The sequence below is a fragment of the Etheostoma spectabile genome, unplaced genomic scaffold (genome assembly GCF_008692095.1).
Source record: "Etheostoma spectabile isolate EspeVRDwgs_2016 unplaced genomic scaffold, UIUC_Espe_1.0 scaffold00018856, whole genome shotgun sequence".
Lineage (NCBI taxonomy): Eukaryota > Metazoa > Chordata > Actinopteri > Perciformes > Percidae > Etheostoma > Etheostoma spectabile.
Window position 1 is genome coordinate 32615 of NW_022604521.1, and position 15716 is coordinate 48330.

The 15716-nt window shown below is 40.7% G+C and overlaps 3 non-coding genes across 3 annotated transcripts; 2 read left to right on the top strand and 1 right to left on the bottom strand.

Moving 5' to 3' along the window:
• Nucleotides 1-627: 627 nt before the first annotated feature.
• On the bottom strand, nucleotides 628-843 carry LOC116682817 (small nucleolar RNA U3). Its single transcript, XR_004330488.1, has one exon. It is a non-coding gene; the product is annotated as a small nucleolar RNA U3 (small nucleolar RNA).
• A 974-nt stretch (nucleotides 844-1817) lies between these two features.
• On the top strand, nucleotides 1818-1899 carry trnas-uga (transfer RNA serine (anticodon UGA)). The gene has a single exon. It is a non-coding gene; the product is annotated as a tRNA-Ser (tRNA).
• Nucleotides 1900-6440: 4541 nt separating this feature from the next.
• Nucleotides 6441-6512, top strand: trnae-uuc (transfer RNA glutamic acid (anticodon UUC)). The gene has a single exon. It is a non-coding gene; the product is annotated as a tRNA-Glu (tRNA).
• Nucleotides 6513-15716: the final 9204 nt, after the last annotated feature.

The window sequence follows — 15716 nt, forward strand, 5'->3', positions numbered from 1 at the left end:
TACATCCAACATGCTAACGCATATCCAACGCCATCACCCAGACATGCCAATCACTGGAACGAGACAAAAAAACTGTCCAACGTCTCCTCCCTACAGTGGTTAACCAGCCTTTAGATACAAATAGGGCCAAAAAATCACTGAATCAATCAGGATTTCCACATCACCTTCAACGCCCCGTATCCACTCGTAGAGTAACCTGGCTTCAAGTATTTGCTGTATGTACTCAAACCTCGTTACAACATGCCATCCCGTCCACCGGGACTTCAGTGGACCGTTCCACCCCTTTAATACATGTCAATCAAGCTGAGCCTGTAAAGGCCCCACAGTCTGATTAGTCAAGTGGAAACACCTGTGGGAGTGGAACATGGATGTGTAGAGATGGGCTTTCAAACAATGCACCTTTTTGACATGTCAAAGTAGGAAACACAAGGTAGAAATCAAGAGAAATTATGGCTTAACTCTGTTCACATTTTTTCACTGGACATAAGGCATTACGCAGTCAAAAAAGTAGGTGTTAACCCTTTCAAGTAACCTCGTCCACCATGGACAAAACATACTTCAAGACTGACTATAATTTAACATGTTTTATTACCTTCACACATGTAAGCTTTTCATATATCTGCTACTACCACTCTGATCATATTCCCTTCCTCAATACTCCATTAAGAAGTAAAGAACAATCATCAATCACAGAGAGCATATGAAGTGAATCATTACTCTCTGTCAGCTTCACGTTCAGAAACGAATATCACGATTCATCATCATGGTCAGCAAGACCACACACTTTAGAAACACATTCCTCAAGTCAGAAACTCTAGAAATGATCCCTGAAAGTATAGTCTTGGTTAGACTGAGGGGGAGAACTGCATCTCATTCACTGCAGAGTGATTGTCACTCAGGGTTCAGAGGGACAGAAGCTAATCGTTACGTGCTCCAGATGACTCTGAGGTGAGAAAATCTCTTTAGATCTTTAAGAAGACCGATATGTAGATTGAATTAGATTTTCAGTCACTGTTGTCTCAATACTTCAGTGTCAGCCTACTTATTCTCTACAATAAATGCTCCAGTCCTTTCTTTGCATTAATACTGGTTCTTAACATGCTTCCACTGGCTCAGATTATAGAAAACCACAATATAAATTACCATTATTATGCGGACGACACACTAATTTACATAACCTTATCGCCAGGGGACTATAGTCCAATACATAAACTGACTAAGTGCATCGAACTAATTAACAGCTGGATGTGCCAGAACTTTCTGAAATTAATTTAAGGAAAAACTGAGGTGGTTGTTTTTGGAGCAAAAGAGGAACGATTAAAAGTCTGCGCTCAGCTTCAAACAACAATGTTAAAAACAACAGACAAAGCCAGAAATCTTGGTGTAGTCATGGACTCAGACCTGAATTTTAACAGCCACATTAAGACAATTACAAAGTCAGCCTACTATCACCTAAAGAACATATCAAGGGTTAAAGGATTTATGTGTCAAAAGGATTTGGAAAAACTGGTCCATGCTTTCATCTTCAGTAGACTTGACTACTGTAACGGGGTCTTTACAGGTCTCCCTAAAAAATCAATCAGACAGCTGCAGCTGATTCAGAATGCTGCTGCTCTGGTCCTCACTAAGACCAAGAGACTGGATCACATCACTCCAGTTCTGAAGTCTTTACACTGGCTTCCTGGGCCTTAAAGAATTGATTTCAAAGTAGTTTTGCTAGTTTATAAATCACTAAATGGATTAGGGCCAAAATACATTTCTAATCTGCTACTACAATATGACCCCCCCAGACAAATCGGTATTGCACTACTTGTTAGGTTGTCGTGGCCGAGTGGTTAAGGCGATGGTCTTGAAATCCATTGGGGTCTCCCTTCGCAGGTTCGAATTCTGCCGTCAACGAAAGCCATAATTTAAAGGTGGTCACACATCCCTTTATAACAAATGGCAGATGTGCTTTCATGATCAATTTTGTAATATCTCATAGGTACTGGAACCTACCAATGCATCTCTGAGCATTTATTTACAGTCTCAATACCCAGATGTGTTGCAGAATTTGCAGTGAACATTATATTGTCCAACGACGGTGGTATAGTGGTGAGCATATCTGCCTGTCAAGCAGTTGATATGGCTTTGATGCCCAGCCAGTAACTTACTTTGAGTGACATTATTGGCTTTATTAGTCAAAAAGTAACCAGAAAGGTTTGATAAAACATTAGATCTCTGTTATATCGCACAAATAAGGGAGCATAACAATCAATCAAGCTGCCTCCATGAGGGTCCACAGACATAGACATGTTCCACCACCCGCAATTAAGCCTGTCTCCTCAGCTTCTAGGCGCTGCTGCTAGCAATAGCTAGCAATTGCTACGAACCTAGATTGTTATTTAATACGATTAACTCTGTCATAAATCCATGCATAATTTTATTTATTTGATTAGGACAATGCACATTAATGAACATTTCTGTAAATGCGCCAGTGTTAGCCAATTGGCTAATTTTCAACTGTAGTCCTACCTAGGATGCATGTTTTTTATGGTGGGAAGAAACCAGAGCACCCAGAGGAAACCCACGCAAACACGGGGAGAACATACAAACTCCCCACAGAAAGGCCCGGAACGCCCTGGATTCGAACCAAGAACCTTCTTGCTGTGAGACAGAAGTGCTAACCACTTAGCCACCGTGTTGCCATGCACCTCTGCTCCGACAGATGTGACAGTTAGTACATGTAAGAAATGTCTTGGTTATTTTATTGACAAAGTAGCATCTATCAGGAAAATAACCTAGTGCTAATTTTAAGGTCTTTTTATCTGCTTCTCCTACACACTCAGCTGTGTTTGAGGAATTTAAGCCTGTTTCTCTGACGTTACTTAGTGAGGTTGTACAACACATAAAACCTACCAACTGTCCAATTGTCCAATACCAATTGTCCCCGACAGAATGGTGAAGGAGGTTTTTAATAGCACCATTGGGGCGAGTCTTCTTACTTATTTTAAGTTAATTGCTAAGCCTGTACTTTGTTACTTTTACTTGAGTAAAGAAGTTAAACCCATACTTCTACTTTTACCAGAGTATTTGTTAACACAATTATCTGTACTTCTACTTGCGTACAGGCAGTGAGTAGTTTTGCCATCTCTGACGGTCATTGGTATGCAGGTCACTTGATGTAATACAAGCAAATACATAAGGCCCCACCCAACAGTTTTGTGATACGTGGCGAGCAACTGTATGTCAATGATCAAGCTTGTTGCTGTGACCAAGAAACCACCAGCAAAACGACTGATATACCATCAGCTCCGAAATTTTCTTGGATGCCAAACATTTGAATTCAAATTATGAATCCAATCGACACGTAAGAACAATACAATGCACGTCCAGCTTCTACATTTCCGCATGAGTCAGCTTTCCCAATTTCTGAGTAACAGGAAAATATCCTGATAAGCATACATGTGCAGCTCAACCTCAAAAAGCCATAAAGCAAATGCTTGTGGTTTAAAGATCGAGCTCCCGCTCAAAGAATATCAGACCGGTGCAGTCTCTGTGGCGCAATAGGTCCGCGCAGTCGGCTATTAACCAAAAAGATGGTGGTTCAAGTCCACCCAGGGATATTTGTTGCTTAAATAACCTGGAGTGAGCCAACTTGGGGATTTATCCTTCTGCAGAAGACCATAGAGCAGCCCAAAGACAACCCAAGTGGCCTTATGTCTATCAGAAGTTACAGTTGTGCAAACCATGTGCATATTAATCTTTACAGTCATCAGAGATGGGAAGTAACAAAGTACAAATACTTTTTTAATGTTACTGTTTTACTTTTACTCTTTACACTTTAACACGAATATCGGTACTTTTTACTCCTTTCTTTTTACAAAATTGGCTCGTTACTTTAGTTTTGTACTAAAGGTCCTATATCAGGAGTGTTTGTGAATAGCGGAGAATAGCGCGAACACGCGCCTCACACCGCCATTTCCCATCTGGCAGGGACATTTCTGGATTCAGGTGGACATTGTGGACAGAAACATTGGTGGATCTTGATTCCCACGATAGGATTTGGCCTGTATTGCACATTGCCTTCACCTCCCACGCAATGTATTGCCATTGTCAAGCACATTGCCACCCTGGTGACTTTCTTCCATGTCTCCATGAACGCCCATATATTTGGGCTGACAGTTGAGAAACCTTCCCTTGTTAACTATGACCTGGATGACTGAGAACCTACTATATCATGACATGTTTAATTTACTATGTTATAATTTTTGAGACATGTCCTACTGAACAACTGTAACAGCTGTCAGGATGGCCGAGCGGTCCAAGGCGCTGCGTTCAGGTCACAGTCTCCACTGGAGGCGTGGGTTCAAATCCCACTTCTGACAACTAGTGTTTTCATCTGGAACTAATGTCTGAGACATGATATTGGAAATAAAGAACTTAGCAGTTCTTTGTATGTAAGAGGACATGAATGTGCGCAAGAAATGCAATAGTAAGTACAACATTATGTGAGCATCTTTATTGTCAACAGATGTAAAGTTACCATGTGTTTGTACACAGTAGACATATCTACTGCTGTATTCACTGTCTGTGGCAAGTCCTTTAAAACCTGTTCTTGACTTGCTTTTTCCCTCATCCTCTTAACGCTTAGCTAACTAAATGACTTAAGTTGGCCAATAATTGTGCAAAGCTTCATTGTGATTGTTGTGTGCCTTCAATATCATACATGTGGATATTGAGAAAAGAAACTGCCTAGCAAACACTTACATCAGATTTACAGGGTTCATGGTGTAATGGTTAGCACTTGGGACTCTGAATCCAGCGATCTGAGTTCAAATTTTGGTGGAACCTGTTTTTAAGATGCTTAAGTTAAGTGTAATATCTTGTTTGTGTTGTAGTATCTATAGAGATTTGTGGTGTAGTATGGAACCATTGTCCTGTCTTTTATGTATTATGAAACTCATTGCCGCCTGTCTTGGCAGGACTCCCTGGAAGAAGAGTTACTGTAGCTCTATGGGATTGTTCCTGGTTAAATAAAGGTTAAATAAAAATAAAATGAATCTTTAACATGTCCGATGATTCCTCTCTTCATTACCGACATACTGGAAGTCGGCCATGTTTAATTGGATGCTCTCCAGTTATTGTTGTTTGGTAGATTAACATTATATTTTCCTACTTTGGGGACTTTTCATTTCATATTCTTTGTCTGACATTTTCTACTCCCTGTTTGTATTTTCTGTGACTGCATGTGGTTTTAAATCTGTTGGAGTTTCTTCAGACTAAAGCAAAGACACTGATGATGTCATCCAAAAGAAACATAAAGGACAGCAACCTGTTTCCAGAGGACACTAAAGAATGACGGAGCAGCAGGAAACAGAGCAGCTCAAATAGCAAACAGCTGATTTATTCATCTGACTCGTAGAGTAACGCCAATGATTGACTTGTTTTAAATGTCTGGGAATGTGGAACAGCTCCATGCTGACTACCTGAAATAAAACACGGCCACATGCTGATTATTGGGGACTTGATTTGATGGATTTATTCTTCCTGTTGTGTCTCTGTTTAAACTCCTAATTTAAAGGTAAAGTCAGCGTCCACTAAAGGTTGTGTTGTTGCTGCTGACAGACTCAGATCATTATTCTATGTGTGTGACAACATTATGGGATGGATCCCTACAGAGATAGACCTTTTAGTTAAAGAGGAACATCCTTTTAGTTTAGATCCTTTAGTTTCCAACCAGACCAGAGTGGTGATTGGAGGAACAGTGGAAAGATGAACCAAGACGGCTTTTCATATATATATTTTCAGTATAGTTCAAAGTCAAAGTCAAAGTCTGCTTTATTGTCAATTTCTTTACATGTCATGACATACAAAGAGATCAAAATTGTGTTTCCTTCTTTCCCACGGTGAAAACAAGACATATTTTAACCATTAGGTCACAGACAAACATAACATTCAAGTAAACAATATAAAAAGTAAAAGTGAAAATAAGAAGGAACATACAATTAAGAAAATAAGAGCGGCAAAATTTGAGTTGAAATGTGCAGTTGTGCATACAGTAGACAGTCAATATAATAAAATAGTTCAAAATCAGGCCAATAAATGGCTGAGGTAGTTCTGTTTTACCTAAGTATGCAAGTGGCATAATGGTGCAAGTTATGTAAGAGCATAGTTGTTTGTTATTAACAGAAATCAACCTGTCAACATTTCTTAATTTTTTACTGCCAGTTCAAAATGGAGCTGAACACGGAGGAGGATTCCTCCCTAACGGCCGCTCTGCTCTGCTCCGTGCCCCCGCTGTCCGGTAATAGTTAAAGCAGATAAAAACCTAAAGAACACTCAAAAGCTTCAAGATGAAACTTACTTAAGAAGCTTCTTCATTCAGGTTCAAGAGAAGGCCTGTTTCCAGCCAGACTATGAATTGATTCATGAAATCCCTGTTATTAATGTGCAGTCAGTCCCATATGGTCTAGCGGTCAGGATTCCTGGTTTTCACCCAGGTGGCCCGGGTTCAACTCCCGGTATGGGAGTTGCTAACTACCCAATGAAGGTCTGTAGTAAGATCTGGTTTAATGGTCCTGTATTAATTAACCTATGCCCCTATATATAGACAAAATCTATGTCTCTAAAACCAAATATTGGCCAGTAATTTTTACTTTTTAATCTGCGTTGTGATTGTTGTGTGCCTTTGAATATCGCACATGTGGACATTATGAAAGAAACTGCCTAGCAAACCCTTTTAACACTCTGAAAGGTTCCATGGTGTAACGGTTAGCACTCTGGACTCTGAATCCAGCAATCTGAGTTCAAATCTCAGTGGAACCTGTTTTTAAGCCACAGCAAAGGGTAAAAAGATCAACCTTTCAACTTTCCACATCTAGTTTAAAGTGAGCTTACAGGTTTAATGTCCTTGGCCGTTTAGACTGTAAACAGTATGTTGGTGGGGGCATGTTGAGGAGTCACCTGGTTGTTAATGTAACTTGAAGGAGCTCCACTTTTGATAGTATTGACTGGAAGTGATAGGCTTTGAGTTACATGGGGGATACACACTTTGCATTCAGTCTCGTAATCACCATAAAAATTAGGGATCACTGAAATTTGAACTTGTGTTGCTGCAGTCAGAGTATACAGTGTTCATCCTGAATGGGCCAGTATAGTGCATCAGAATTACTTGTTGAATGGTCTATTAGCTTTGGAACCCCCCTTTCCCCACAGCTTTCAACTGTCAGACATGGGTGGGGGAGTGGGCACTGTGTCCAACCCTTTCTGTGTAAAAAGAAAACACTAAAGAAGTCTCTTGGATGAGGGACAAAACTTCTGTGGAGCACCTTTAACCAAGTCCTGTTGCCATTGACCTATTTGTGGACTTTTGGGGTAATAGCATGGATCAGGAACCAAAACGGACACACCTGGACTCAACATCCAGTGCAATGTATTGCCATTTTCAAGCACATTGCCACCCTGGTGACTTTCTTCCATGCCTCCATGAACGCCCATATATTTGGGCTGACAGTTAAGAAACCTTCCCTTGTTAACTATGACCTGGATGACTGAGAACCTCCTATATTGTGACATATTTAATTCACTATTATAATTTTTGAGACAGGTCCTACTGAATATCTGTTAAATCAGTCAGGTTGGCCGAGCGGTCCAAGGCGCTGCGTTCAGGTCGCAGTCTCCACTAGAGGCGTGGGTTCAAATCCCACTTCTGATAACTAGTGTTTTCATCTGGAACTAATGTCTGAGACATGATATTGGGAATAAATAATTTAGCTGTATCATACAAATAAATCGTAAAAAAAATCATACATTGTGATTTCTAGATTTTTGTTTTTAGATTATGTCTTTCACAGTGGACATGCACCTACAATGACAATTTTAGACCCCTCCATGATTTCTAAGTGGGAAAACTTGCAAAATAACAGGGTGTTCAAATGGGTGTTATTTTCCTCACTGTATGTATATGTATGTATGTATATATTGTTGCGAATTCCACTTGGAGGGTCCAAACGTCGGGACTCAATTAGCTAAGGAATCACTCTAGCTTTGATTATGTATACCAAAATGATTTATTAATAAAAACAGAGCAATGCATTCTGGACAGAAAATACGTGCACGGACCTGAATGGAACATGACTAGCTCAGAGGTTCTCAAAAAGGCCCTCAGCAAAGGTGTACAACGGCCTATTGGTTAAAAGCGTCACTGGGCGGGTCATATCGCCTTAGCAACAGTATTTCTATTGGCTGGGTGGGCGCGACTTCCTGTTTACATTCTTCGGCAATGTGTGGGTGTGTGTGTGTGTGTGTGTGTGTTGGGGGTCTTTTCCTGTGAAAGACCCCTTTGTTCTCCTCCATTGTTAATGAGCACATGGCTTCTAGCCTTACTCTGTGTGTTGTCTTCCTGCTAGTCGTGGCTAATGCTTAACAATAAGATGTCGCTCTCACCTGGATGCCAAGTACAAGTAACAATATACTTCTCTTTCATTCAGTGTCTGACATGAGTTTTGTTTCATTAACTTATGCATAAGTTCATTCACAGTGTCTAAATATAATCACAATACCTGAGTATAATTTCCCACCATAATCACAATACCTGAGTGTAATTTCCCACCACTCCCCTATATCTGAATATAATTTCCCACAAATCCACCTTTACACACCTACTAGGTGTGAATCCTAACTCTCAATGTTGCCCTATTGGACACCTGGTCCCCCCTGGTCTTATTCACAAAGGGTGAGGTCTCTTGGCCACAGTGGTGTGTGTGTGCGTGCGTGCGTGCGTGTGTGCGCCTATTCGTTTTCTCTCAATAGGAATGTGGCTGAGGGTTTATGACTCTCATTTCAGGAAGGATCAGTGGGGGTGAAACTCTATCAACATAGTCCAATCAACATTGTATTGTTTTAGCCTAGACTGAAACCCCAGTGGACAGGAGACAGGGGACCACCCTTTGTGGCATAGCAGGAAGCTCCTTTCCATATGTTAATTGCCAGACTTGACCTGATCAACTCTTTTCAGTCAGAAGGTGGGGGGAAAATGGGGACAGTGGATGCATAATGTTCTAACCTGGTTCCTTCAGACATTTTAACTTTTTTTTTTAAAAACTCAACCATCCCTAACAATCAATTCTGCTTCTGACACATTTGTAGAGCTGGATTATAACAAAAATGTAACAGAACATCTTACATTACAAAACAGAAGTATTGCAAAACATCTTAATGTAACAAACAACAAACTGTATACTTATGAGAACAAACTTAATGCATGACCAACATGTCTTCATTCATGCTGAAATAATGCTTTTGCCTTTTGACTTGAATGTATTTCAGAATCACACACATTGCTTATTTTCAGTGAGCACAATGAAATGACAAACGTCCCAGCATTAATCATGGAGCACCCCGGAATAAAGCATGGAGTTTTGCACTCCCCCTTTTTTTTTTTTATCTCACTCTGTGAGATTACCACCTAAATGTTTACCCATCCTGTGGACAGTTCAATGTCTACATATTAAATCACGGTACTTGCAATACCGGATCTATTCCTACCAAATCATCTTTTAACACTTCATTGAAAATGTGAGGACTATGTTTAATCCATCTGTATTAACCTAGTTGTCACCGATCTTGCTTGAAACTATAACAGGAAATTTAATGCAAATGATCCAAAATTCACAAGACCCTACAAAATGTAATTTCCCACTCCAGATTTGCTTATATTTTTGAGGTACCTTCTTTTGTGGAATTAGAATAAGTAATTCTAAAGTATTAGTTGTTATGTGTGTTTTTTCAGAATGTGAGTCTGTAAGTGACAAATCTCCTTCCACGTGTGCATCTGAAGTACCAGAATCAGGATGGTCTCTCGCTCCCCCTTCTCCTTATCAGCCCATCTGCTAATCGTTGGTCTTTACCTCAGTCTTTTGTTTATGGTGTAGCAGGCCACATGTTGACCCCTGGAGAGCCCTCTCACCTCAGCATCAGCAAGGCCCCCGACAGAGCATGTGGGCCTCACTCCTTGCTCCGTGGTCCAGCACAGCACACTTACAGATGTTGTAATCATTATCAAACATTTAGCCCTGGTCCACTTTCAAGTCACTTTGGGCCAAAAATCACAGCCAGACCATGAACCTTTATGGTCTCTAGCTGTGCGGTGGTCTGAGGTGCTGTGATGGTTGTTGTCGTTCTTCTGGTCCAGTTTGTCACTGATCCCGCAGCTGGAGGAGCGAGATGGACCTGGTTCTGACACAACGAGGCACTGTGTGGCACAAAACAGAACTCCAAAAAGCATTATCTTTTTCTTTTATCAATACTCATTCAGTGTATGTCACTCATGTCACTCAAATAACATTTCTTTCCCTCTTGCTGGTTTAACTCTATAAAATCCTTACAAACATTCTAAAGAGAAAAACTAGTTTTTGGAACTTATCTCCTCCAAGCTTCAGTTTACATTACGGGTTATGTTTCTGCACAAATTAAAACAAAATCTTAGAGTAGTCTTAATATCCTTAATGCTATGGACACTGTATTATTGCTACTGTATCTCTCTTTTTGAGTTATGTCCCCTACAGCATTCCTATTCCTAATTATGTAATCGTTTTAGCCATTAACACTCTGTCCTCCATCTTGATCTTCAAAGAAACAAAACCAAAAAGGAAAAAAGGAAAAAAGAAAAGAATCACCCAAATAACATATTTCCACATCAATTTGATAGTTTAAACAATTTGTCGTATAGGAAATCAAAATACAAACAACATCCACAAACAAAATTAAGCTTCACTAAAAGCTCATTTTAACACCACATCAAATACCCTTAGAATGGAATCTCATATCAGCTTGGATTGGTTTTAATCTTATCTCAACCAATAAACTTAGATGACTTATAACAAAAAGAATGTTTCTTTAATTTTCTATTTTTAAGTTGCAACAAAAATTTGTACTAACTAATGTCTAATGTGTTATTTATGACCTGTAGTTCTAGTAACAGTAGAACCCACTTTATCACCTAGTGGTTCAATCTATCCAATTTGTTACCTGATATGAGAACATATCTCATTATACTGTATAATTTATGATCAAAATCTCTACTTAGCTGCAAATCTACTGGAACCTCTCTTTACTTTGTGCACAACTCCTTATTACCTTAACCTCCTCTATACTTGTGTTTTCTTGAAAGAACCCACACTTCAGCTGTCCTCTAGACCTCTGTAAAGAAAGAAGGATTTCTCTCCTTCTTTTCTTTTCACCTTACTTTAAAGAAGTCTTAATCTATGACATAAATTTCATCATTTCACTGTTCCACGTTTAAAGTCCCAATTCCAAACTGTAAATATCTTTGTATTTCTATTACCAACACAATTCCCCTAAAATGTTGCCCAATTAAGAAGAGTATCACAAAAGCACTGCATGTACTTAAGGTATGAAAAGGTAACACTATAGGAAGTCTCACATTTTTTCTTTTATTTAACCTGAAATCATCAAAGCCATTTTCTATTAATCAACTAAGTAATTGAATCAATTACCACTTTCATGTGAATATTTTTAGATCAATGCAAGGATCCCACATTGGATTGACTACTTTTATCTCTTTGTTTTTGTTTTTAGACCGTATGTTCCCTCATTAAATCTAAATCTTTTCCCTAAAACGTTACACTATTTCCCTCTTTTCCCTAGATGGACTTTTCTCAGCCTCCTTTAGGGAGACTAGGGTCTGACAGAACATATTACTATAATTTTGATTCATCTCCTAATTGCAGACATACAACAAATAAAGCAAGACAAGACATACAGACATACATTTAAACATATACCAACTATACCCAATCTGAAAAGTGAGTCATTAATAGTTAGTGTTGAATTCTCACCAGCTATGTCCCTCCATAAAATGCACTAAACTTTCTATTTCTTATTTATTACTTTTTCCTTGTGAAATCATAAATTCCACATTTCTTTTCCTTCAATCTACCAGATCTCAGACATAATCTCATCTACTACCTTTGAACACCTCTTTCCGCTTACTCAAATACTTATATTGCAACAATAGTTTAATTACTACATGAGTCAACACTTCTCTTCTGCTTTCTTCTCTCTGTAGCTATACCCTTGCTTCTATATAACCCACTTTTTCCTTCTTTCCCTCATTCTTACAACACCCTCTCTCTTTGTCTCTTTTCTGTATGTTTTTTTTTGAATGAGCTAGCCTCTGAGCCTGGCTGCATTTGTTGTCTCAATGCAGAATCCTGATATTTTACTGTCCCTTCGCTCTTGCTTTGCAGCAGCTGTCTGTGAGTGAAGAGAGGCTGAGGGCTCTGAGGCACTGGGACACGCATTTTCTCTTCTTCCTCTGAACCATTTATCAACTCGGTGGTATCTTTGCTCACAGTCACTGCCTCTTTATGTATGTTTATTGCTGGTTAAATGCCATGTGTGCCAACCGGAGACTATTGTGGCAGTCTTATGTGTAGATTTACTGGAAATGACTGATCATTTTTCTGTCCCTGTGTTTTATCAACCCTGTCTTCCTTACCTTGTGTCCCTTATGGGGTGTGCTGCTCCCTGTATGAGCATTCAAAGACCGTGGAGAACAGCATGTTTATCTTCTACAATCATTATTTTATTTCTCAATTTGGAATATGAGATCCACGGTTTTGGCATTGTCCTCTAATTCAGTTATATCATCCTGTTATTTGATTCTATTCCCCACATTACCCTATTCCCAGCATGACACAATTTATCACTACTATTCTTCTCCCAAGCCCCATTTCTTTTAGGCTTGGTGCCCTCTGTCCAGACTGAGGACTGTCTGGACTTCCTAAGCAGCGCTTAAGTAATTCCTGCATTTTTTTAATCAAATTGTGTGTCCGCTAAAATGCGGGTTGGAGGATCTTCTGGGGCACAATGTGTCAGGTGGTGTCAAGGTGCGCCTGATTTACCTTTGACCTGGACCGAGTGTGAAGTAACCTCCTTCACTTCGTACGGACCAGTCCACCTGGGGTTGGCCCACTTCCTCTTGTGGACCTTAACCCTGACCCAGTCTCCTACCTTAATGGTCTGCCTCTCGTTCTGAGTGGGTGCTGGCTTCCGGTAGGCTTTCTCCACCTGGGTAGAGAGGACTGAGACCAAAGAGGTTAGTTCATTCATATAGGCTGACATTTCTACCTGTTTTACATCCAATAATGGCATATGACCTCCATCATTGGGTGGACCTGGCATTGGTCTGCCAGTCAAGATCTCCTGGGGTGAGAGGTGCGTCTCTCCCCCTTTTGTGGCTCTCATGGCAGACCCTGGCTATCTTAGCCTTCAATGTTTGGTTGGCCCTCTCCACCAGTCCCTGGGACTGTGGATGGTAAACCGACCCGAATGAGTGTGTGATGCCCAAGGCAGCCTGAACTTCTCTCAACATCTGGTTGTTAAAGTGGGTGCCATTATCTGATCTGATTCGTCTTGGAACGCCGTACCGTGGTATCAGTTCAGTTTTAACCATCTTACTACGGTCTTTCCATCTTCATGTCTAGCTGGGATAGCTTCTACCCACCTAGAGAATCTGTCTACCATTACCAGCAAATATCTTTTCCCTTGCACTACATTGTCTGCTCCCATATCTGCATTAATTTTCTTTTCTCTCCTCCAAATCACCCTTGCTGCACTTTCTTCCTAATGCCTGTACCAGCTTTTCTCCATAAGATGTCGCCATTGTCTCTCCCTTTCACTTCTTACTGACTCTTATCCAACAGCCCCTCCCTTCTCACTCACTCTGCTCGCCGTCTGCTCCCCTCCTTTCTCTGCTCCCTCTCTGCTCGCCGTCTCCACCCCTCCTTTCTCTGCTCCCTCTCTGCTCTTTCCCTCCAAATTCCCTCTACTTCTCTCAATAACCCACAAAGCACCCTATTGAACTTATTACAAGATCCACCAACAGTATTTTTACGTGTAATTTTAACCTATGTATTTCTTTCTTCAACGGCAACACCACAGACGGACCAGAGGCTTGGTCAATTGTCAACGCTTTACTCGGGCTCACACATTCATTCTTTTCCAAACTTTCCAATTTTATCTCTGACAAATCAACAACAATTCTCTTTACAAATACATTACTTTTTAACAACAATTCTTATTCTTCTCTTATCTCTTTCTTTTACTTTTCACTCACTCTCTACATCCGCTGAGAACAGCCTTATGGACCGAACCCCTCTAGATGAACACTGACACGCAGCCTGCCGCGACCTTCCCCTTAACAGTACCACTGCCGGTTTATCGAGTCTCTCACGCCACGTGCTCCACAGAATTATGGAATCATCTTTTTTTTTTTTTCATTTGCTGAGCCCGGTCTTATGGACTGCGTCTCCGTATGGTGAACACTGGCTCTGTAAGCGCCGCGACCGTCCCTCGGCATGTAGTTTAATTACTCCTACCGGCAAGTTTTGAATCTCCCGCGTATCTTAGCTCCAAACTTTGGAATCACCTATGAACACTGGCCCGCTATCGCGTTTCAGGCCTTCTCCCATCAGTAATTCTACTAAGCAAGTCTACTAACAGGTTTATCGAACCTCAACACACAGCGTAGCTCCATACAATTATGGAATCATATTTATCAACTCATTCACACTTCCAACACTCATCCTTCAACAGCATTATATACACTCTGTATTTCGCTCTCTATGTTTCCCCACTCACACACTTTCACGCGTTGGCCCACCTTATGGATGAAGCCACTACAACGAACACTGGCTCGCTGTGCCGCGGCCTTCCCTCATCAGTATACGACTTGCAGCGAATCTACCAACAAGTTTATCGAACCACTCACAGCTCCAAGAATTGGAATCGTCTATGCATCCCAGATGCTTCAACCCACGCACTCTCCACTCTCATCCAACAGAAAAACGGAATGCATTGCTCAATGTCCACAAAACACTTAATAATTTTTAGTCTTTTTTTTTTTTTTCTCATTACGTACTCACCCGGAAGTTCTGATCACTTTAATTTAGTTTATACTATTATACAATATGCTGAGTTTGATGAAACAGGTACAGCCTACCTTTTTTTGTTGAGAGCTCTCAGTGACCAGTCCTCCAGGTTTGCACACAATGCCTCCTTTGTCTCGTTCCGTCAGACGTGGACTGTCCGTGGAATCTGGACCTGGAGTTAAACAACTTCTAATCCTGATTCCGTGTGATTCCTAAATTTAACCACTACTCGAAACCATCCTCTGCTACCAAATTTGTTGCGAATTCCACTTGGAGGGTCCAAACGTCGGGACTCAATTAGCTAAGGAATCACTCTAGCTTTGATTATGTATACCAAAATGATTTATTAATAAAAACAGAGCAATGCATTCCGGACAGAAAATACGTGCACGGACCTGAATGGAACATGACTAGCTCAGAGGTTCTCAAAAAGGCCCTCAGCAAAGGTGTACAACGGCTTATAAGGACTCCCTTTAGGGAGCCCTATTGGTTAAAAGCGTCACTGGGCGGGTCATATCGCCTTAGCAACAGTATTTCTATTGGCTGGGTGGGCGCGACTTCCTGTTTACATTCTTCGGCAATGTGTGGGTGTGTGTGTGTGTGTGTGTGTGTTGGGGGTCTTTTCCTGTGAAAGACCCCTTTGTTCTCCTCCATTGTTAATGAGCACATGGCTTCTAGCCTTACTCTGTGTGTTGTCTTCCTGCTAGTCGTGGCTAATGCTTAACAATAAGATGTCGCTCCCACCTGGATGCCAAGTACAAGTAACAATATACTTCTCTT